Raw genomic sequence first — 8,378 nt, forward strand, 5'->3', positions numbered from 1 at the left:
TCGCAAGGCAACCTCCATGGGACATGGAAAAGACTCGAGAAGAGAGCTCGCTCACGGGAGAGAGAAGCCAAGGAGACCACGAGAGTGCTGAGAGTGGGACAGCGCTGAATAGGCGGGAGAAGCCTGCGCGTATAAACGGAGATATATATCCAATTGCAACGAAGGAACGTGCCAAAGATCGAGAACAATGGCAGAAATGCTAGTAACGTGCACTTCGGGACCAACGCATCACCGGAAGACAACCGCCAAACATCGAAAGAGTCGCGATGCTCCGCAACCTACGTGCAAAGCGGTCGCACACCGGGTAAGGGAGTGAGAGCCCCAAACATAGCTGGGCGAGGCGCTCACTCCGCTCTTTAATATCTCGTTAATACCGCCAAGGAAATGGCACAAGCACACACACACAAGCATCCTCGGAAGAGGACAGTTCGAGTGACAGGTCAAATCCAAGAGTTCCGAAGACTACCTCCAGGAACAATCGGGAACAAGACCGATTACAAGTCGTCGAGTCTGTTACTGGGCGAACACGAGATGCGCACAGGAAATCGATCAGCCCTCACAATGGCCCAAGGCCAGAGATCGGACTGCTACGATTTACCCCAACAATCATCGTGCCACTCTTCGCAGAGAGGTGATAGACGCCAACGAGCCCGCGCATAGCAATCGAGGTGTAAAAAGGGCGTTGAAGGCAGGAAGCCTGGACGAAAGAGGCTACGAGGTCACCTCGAAGCGGTCTAAGAATCGGGCGCACTTGGGGCGACTACCAGTGCCAACCCCTTATCCCGCGGTGCGTCCGACACACAGAAATTTCCAAGGCGGCCAAGGAGCCTCCCCGCATAGCAATCGGGGTGTGAGGTTACGGATGCAGCATTGATAGCAATCGAGGTGTGAGGCGAAGGATGCAGAAGTGAGAGCCGAGGGATGTAGCAGAGATAGCAATCGGGGTGTGTGATGCAGAAGAGATAGCAATCGAGGTGTGCGGTGGGAAGGGCCCAGCAGCCAGAATGCATGAAGCGACGGATGAAGCAGTGATGACAACCGGGCTGTGAGGAGAGGAGGGATGCAGCCAAGAAAGCAATCAGGGCTCGAGGCAAGGGATGCATCAAGGATAGCAATCATGTTGTGAGGCGAGATTCCAAAGGCTAAACGTGAGAGGCTGCAGGGTCGACTCAGAGAGGTCTATGCATGTGAGAGGCTGAAAGCAAGGTCGACTCGGAGCGGTCTATGCATCGGGCGCGCTTGGGGCGACTACCAGTGCCAACCCCTTATCCCGCGACGCGTCCGACAAAGAGAACGTTCCAAGGCGGCAGAGGAGGTTACCAGCCGAAGGATGCAGTAGCAATAACAGGTATAGTTCCGCGGCGGCCGAGAAGACTCACCGCATAGGAATCGGGATGCGAGGCGAGGGATGCGGCGGGAAGGCCCCGACGGCTAAACGGAAGAGGCTGCAGGGCCGCCTCGGAATGGTCCAAGCATCGGATGCGATTGGGACGACTACCAGTGCCAACCCCTTATCCCGCGATGCGTCCGATACACAGATAGTTCCAAGGCGGCCGAGGAGCCTCACCGCATATCAATCGGGGTGCGAGGCGAGGGATGGGGCGGGAAGGCCCCAACGGCTAGACGGAAGAGGCTTCAGGGCCACCTCGGAATGGTCCAAGCATCGGACGCGCTTGGGGCGACTGCCAGTGCCAACCCCTTATCCCGCGATGCGTCCGATACACAGATGGTTCCAAGGCGGCCGAGGAGCCTCACCGCATAGCAATCGGGGGTGCGAGGCGAGGGATGGGGCGGGAAGGCCCCAACGGCTAGACGGAAGAGGCTTCAGGGCCGCCTAGGAATGGTCCAAGCATCGGACACGCTTGGGGCGACTACCAGTGACAGCCCCCTATCCCGCGATGCGTCCGATACGAAGATGGTTCCAAGGCGGCCGAGGAGCCTCACCGCATAGCAATCGGGGTGCGAGGTGGGGGATGCGGCGAGATGGCCCCAACGGCTAGACGGAAGAGGCCACAGGGCCGCGTCGGAATAGTCCAAGCATCGGACGCGCTTGGGGCGACTACCAGTGACAACCCCTTATCCCGCGATGCGTCCGATACGAAGATAGTTCCAAGGCGGCCGAGGAGCCTCACCGCATAGCAATCGGGGTGCGAGGTGGGGGATGCGGCGAGATGGCCCCAACGGCTAGACGGAAGAGGCTGCAGGGCCGCCTCGGAATAGTCCAAGCATCGGACGCGCTTGGGGCCACTACCAGTGACAACCCCTTATCCCGCAATGCGTCCGATACGAAGATAGTTCCAAGGCGGCCGAAGAGCCTCACCGCATAGCAATCGGGGTGCGAGGTGGGGGATGCGGCGAGATGGCCCCAACGGCTAGACGGAAGAGGCCACAGGGCCGCCTCGGAATAGTCCAAGCATCGGACGCGCTTGGGGCGACTACCAGTGACAACCCCTTATCCCGCGATGCGTCCGATACGAAGATAGTTCCCAGGCGGCCGAGGAGCCTCACCGCATAGCAATCGGGGTGCGAGGCGAGGGATGCGGCGAGATGGCCCCAAAGGCTAGACGGAAGAGGCTGCAGGGCTGCCTCGGAATAGTCCAAGCATCGGACGCGCTTGGGGTGACTACCACTGCCAACCCCTTATCCCGCGATGCGTTCGATACACAGATAGTTCCGAGGCGGCCGAGGAGGTGGGGGATGCAGCGAGATGGCCCCAACGGCTAGACGGAAGAGGCTGCAGGGCCGCCTCGGAATAGTCCAAGCATCGGACGCGCTTGGGGCGACTACCAGTGACAACCCCTTATCCCGCGATGCGTCCGATACACAGATAGTTCCGAGGCGGCCAAGGAGCCTCACCGCATAGCAATCGTGGTGCGAGGTGGGGGATGCGGCGAGATGGCCCCAACGGCTAGACGGAAGAGGCTGCAGGGCCGCCTCGGAATGGTCCAAGCATCGGATGCGCTTGGGGCGACTACCACTGCCAACCCCTTATCCCGCGATGCGTCCGATACACAGATAGTTCCAAGGCGGCCGAGGAGCCTCACAGCATAGCAATCAGGGTGCGAGGCGAGGGATGCGGCGAGAAAGCCCCAACGGCTAGAGGGAAGAGGCTTCAGGTCCGCCTCGGAATGGTCCAAGCATCGGACGCGCTTGGGGCGACTACCAGTGACAACCCCTTATCCCGCGACGCGTCCGATACACAGATAGTTCCAAGGCGGCCGAGGAGCCTCACCGCATAGCAATCGGGGTGCGAGGCGAGGGATGCGGCGAGAAGGACCCAACGGCTACACGGAAGAGGCTTCGGGGCCGCCTCGGAATGGTCCAAGCATCGGACGCGCTTGGGGCGACTACCAGTGACAACCCCTTATCCCGCGACGCGTCCGATACACAGATAGTTCCAAGGCGGCCGAGGAGCCTCACCGCATAGCAATCGGGGTGCGAGGCGAGGGATGCGGCGAGAAGGACCCAACGGCTACACGGAAGAGGCTTCGGGGCCGCCTCGGAATGGTCCAAGCATCGGACGCGCTTGGGGCGACTACCAGTGACAACCCCTTATCCCGCGACGCGTCCGATACACAGATAGTTCCAAGGCGGCCGAGGAGCCTCACCGCATAGCAATCGGGGTGCGAGGCGAGGGATGCGGCGAGAAGGACCCAACGGCTAGACGGAAGAGGCTTCGGGTCCGCCTCGGAATGGTCCAAGCATCGGACGCGCTTGGGGCGACTACCAGTGACAACCCCTTATCCCGCGACGCGTCCGATACACAGATAGTTCCAAGGCGGCCGAGGAGCCTCACCGCATAGCAATCGGGGTGCGAGGCGAGGGATGCGGCGAGAAGGACCCAACGGCTAGACGGAAGAGGCTTCGGGTCCGCCTCGGAATGGTCCAAGCATCGGACGCGCTTGGGGCGACTACCAGTGACAACCCCTTATCCCGCGACGCGTCCGATACACAGATAGTTCCAAGGCGGCCGAGGAGCCTCACCGCATAGCAATCGGGGTGCGAGGCGAGGGATGCGGCGAGAAGGACCCAACGGCTAGACGGAAGAGGCTTCGGGTCCGCCTCGGAATGGTCCAAGCATCGGACGCGCTTGGGGCGACTACCAGTGACAACCCCTTATCCCGCGACGCGTCCGATACACAGATAGTTCCGAGGCGGCCGAGGAGCCTCACCGCATAGCAATCGGGGTGCGAGGCGAAGGATGCGGCGAGAAGGACCCAACGGCTAGACGGAAGAGGCTTCGGGTCCGCCTCGGAATGGTCTAAGCATCGGACGCGCTTGGGGCGACTACCAGTGACAACCCCTTATCCCGCGACGCGTCCGATACACAGATAGTTCCAAGGCGGCCGAGGAGCCTCACCGCATAGCAATCGGGGTGCGAGGCGAGGGATGCGGCGAGAAGGACCCAACGGCTAGACGGAAGAGGCTTCAGGGCCGCCTCGGAATGGTCCAAGCATCGAACGCGCTTGGGGCGACTACCAGTGACAACCCCTTATCCCGCGACGCGTCCGATACACAGATAGTTCCGAGGCGGCCGAGGAGCCTCACCGCATAGCAATCGGGGTGCGAGGCGAGGGATGCGGCGAGAAGGACCCAACGGCTAGACGGAAGAGGCTTCAGGGCCGCCTCGGAATGGTCCAAGCATCGGACGCGCTTGGGGCGACTACCAGTGACAACCCCTTATCCCGCGACGCGTCCGATACACAGATAGTTCCGAGGCGGCCGAGGAGCCTCACCGCATAGCAATCGGGGTGCGAGGCGAGGGATGCGGCGAGAAGGACCCAACGGCTAGACGGAAGAGGCTTCAGGGCCGCCTCGGAATGGTCCAAGCATCGGACGCGCTTGGGGCGACTACCAATGACAACCCCTTATCCCGCGACGCGTCCGATACACAGATAGTTCCGAGGCGGCCGAGGAGCCTCACCGCATAGCAATCGGGGTGCGAGGCGAGGGATGCGGCGAGAAGGACCCAACGGCTAGACGGAAGAGGCTTCAGGGCCGCCTCGGAATGGTCCAAGCATCGGACGCGCTTGGGGCGACTACCAGTGACAACCCCTTATCCCGCGACGCGTCCGATACACAGATAGTTCCGAGGCGGCCGAGGAGCCTCACCGCATAGCAATCGGGGTGCGAGGCGAGGGATGCGGCGAGAAGGACCCAACGGCTAGACGGAAGAGGCTTCAGGGCCGCCTCGGAATGGTCCAAGCATCGGACGCGCTTGGGGCGACTACCGTTGCCAACCCCTTATCCCGCGATGCGTCTGATACACAGATAGTTCCGAGGCGGCCGAGGAGCCTCACCGCATAGCAATCGGGTTGCGAGGCAGATTATTGGGAAGGGAACCCCCTGGGATGCGGCTCAAGCAGTGCCCAAAGGGACTGGAATGCGGAATCACATCGAGAGACCCAAATGCTATACGAGGGCTCAAATCGAATTATCGATTTGGCCACGACATGGACGCATCGGAACGACTACCTTTGCCGAACCACTCGCAATTGCATCCATACCGAAACCAATAGACATTTCCGTTAGAGCCCTCGCATAGCATTCGGGAATCTCGCATGCCCCTCTAAATCGACCAATGCTGGCGCTCAATGAAAATCCGAGCGCTACCACCGTTCGAGCGCCAGCATTGGTCGAGTTAGAGGGGCACGGGGGAGAATGCTCCAGTCAACACCTCCCCTATATAAGTTATTTGTCCGATTCTCGCACAACCGTAGTCTGCCTCGTCGAATCAAACAACGGTCCCAGATTCCGACTTCCGTTCCGTAGAGACCCAAAAGCTAGATGGAGGCTCGCAAGAAAGAGAGTCGGCGCATAGCAATCGGGTTTCTCGAACGTTTAGGGACCGAGCTCACTTGCGGATAGGGCAAAATCCGCCAAGCAACCCAAAAGCTAGACGGGGGCTCGAATCGAATCGCCTAGGCGGCCACAACAACGACGTGTTGGATCGACTACCAGTGCCAAACCATTCAGCAAGACTAGTCTGTGTCGAGGCCGGATAGAGATTCTCAGAGAGCGCCCGCATAGCATTTAGGAGACCTGCCGCGTCCCTCACACTCGACAAATGGTGGTGCACGTTTATAAATCCGAGCGATCCCAACCCTTTCAAGCACCAACATCGGTCGAGATAGAGGGGCACGGAGGGGGCTGCGTGAGACAACACAGTCCCCTATATAAGTTATTTGTCCGATTCTCACACATCCGAAGAATGGTCATCAAATCGGACAACAGCCCAAACTTCCGACTTCCGTCCCAGAAAGCCCAAGAGCTATCTAAAACGTTCATGGCCGGAACTCGATCGCGGCTATACCAGTCCGCCAAGCAACCCAAAAGCTAGACTGGAGCTCTAGTCGAATCACCTCTGTGGCCATTGCAAGGACGTGTTGGAGCGACTACCATTGCCGAACCATTCCGCAGGTCGAGTCCATACCAAGGCCGCATAGAGATTCACGATGAGCTCCTGCATAGCAATCAGGAGACTTGCCGTGTCCATCACAATCGATAAATCCTGGTGCAAGATTTTTGCATCCGAGCGCTCCAACCAGTCGAGCACCAGCATCAATCGACATAAACGGGCACGGGGGGAGGATGCTCGAGAACACTACCTCCCCTATATAAGTTATTTGTCCGATTCTCAAGCAGCCGAAGTCTGGTCATCGAATCGGGTCAAAGACCACAACTTCCGACTTTACCCACAATGCAAGTCATCGAATCGAACATCGGCCCCCGAGTCGGACTCCATGCGTATGTCAGGTCATCGGACCCAAATTCCGCCTTCCTGCGCATGGCGGGCCATCAATATCAACTCGGTCATCGGACCCAAACTCCGCCTTTTTGCGTATGGCACGCCTTCAAATCGGTCATCGGACCCAAATTCCGCCTTCCTGTGCATGGCGGGCCATCAACATCAACTCGGTCATCGGACCCAAATTCCGCCTTTCTGCGCATGGCACGCCATCAACTCGGTCATCGGACCCAAATTCCGCCTTCCTGCGCATGGCAGGTCATCGGACACAAATTCAGACCTCGCCAATATGCCTACGTATCGAATCGGTCATCGGACCCAACTTCCGACTTCATCCATACTGTAGGGTCTTTGAGGTTGGCGCGGTGCGCTCAACCCAGGGAGTCGACCCATCGAAGCATACACCTCCCCTATATAAGCTATTTGTCCGATTCCCACACCTGTGTAGTTTGCACCTCTGACCAGGACATCGACCCCAACTTCCGAACTCGACTGCAACGACGGCACCAGCGCCTTGGTGCGCACCTTGCGACGCACAGTCCCAACATTCGCCTTCCTGCACATGGCAGGTCATCGGACCCAAATTCCGACCTCGCGAGTATGCCTACATATCGAATCGGTCATCGGACCCAACTTCCGACTTCATCCATACCGTAGGGTCTTTGAGGTTGGCGCGGTGCGCTCAACCCGGGGAGTCGACCCAACGAAGCATACACCTCCCCTATATAAGCTATTTGTCCGATTCCCACACCTGTGTAGTTTGCACCTCCGATCAAGACATCGACCCCAACTTCCGAACTCGCCTCCAACGACCGAACCAGCGCCTTGGTGCGCACCTTGCAACGCACAGTGCCAACATTCGCCTTCCTGCACGTGGCAGGTCATCGGACCCAAATTCCGACCTCGCGAGTATGCCTACATATCGAATCGGTCATCGGACCCAACTTCCGACTTCATCCATACCGTAGGGTCTTTGAGGTTGGCGCGGTGCGCTCAACCCGGGGAGTCGACCCAACGAAGCATACACCTCCCCTATATAAGCTATTTGTCCGATTCCCACACCTGTGTAGCTTGCACCTCCGATCAGGACATCGACCCCAACTTCCGAACTCGACTAAAAAGACCGCACCAGCGCCTTGGTGTGCACCTTGCAACGCACAGTGTCAACATTCGCCTTCCTGCACATGGCAGGTCATCGGACCCAAATTCCGACCTCATGAGCATACCTACTAATCGAATTGGTCATCGGACCCAACTTCCGACTTCATCCATACCGTAGGGTCTTTGAGGTTGGCGCGGTGCGCTCAACCTGGGGAGTCGACCCATCGAAGCATACACCTCCCCTATATAAGCTATTTGTCCGATTCCGACACCTGTGTAGTTTGCACCTCCGCTCAGGACATCGACCCCAACTTCCGAACTCGCCTGCAACGACCGAACCAGCGCCTTGGTGCGCACCAAAAGTGCGCACTTTTGGAGGGCACTTTTGTGCGCTCCAAAGGTGCGCACTTTTGGAGGGCACTTTTCTGCGCTCCAAAGGTGCGCACTTTTGGAGGGCACTTTTTGGAGGGCACTTTTCTGCGCTCCAAAGGTGCGCACTTTTGGAGGGCACTTTTTGGAGGGCACTTTT

Source organism: Cryptomeria japonica, unplaced genomic scaffold (assembly GCF_030272615.1).
Source record: "Cryptomeria japonica unplaced genomic scaffold, Sugi_1.0 HiC_scaffold_33, whole genome shotgun sequence".
NCBI classification, from domain to species: domain Eukaryota; kingdom Viridiplantae; phylum Streptophyta; class Pinopsida; order Cupressales; family Cupressaceae; genus Cryptomeria; species Cryptomeria japonica.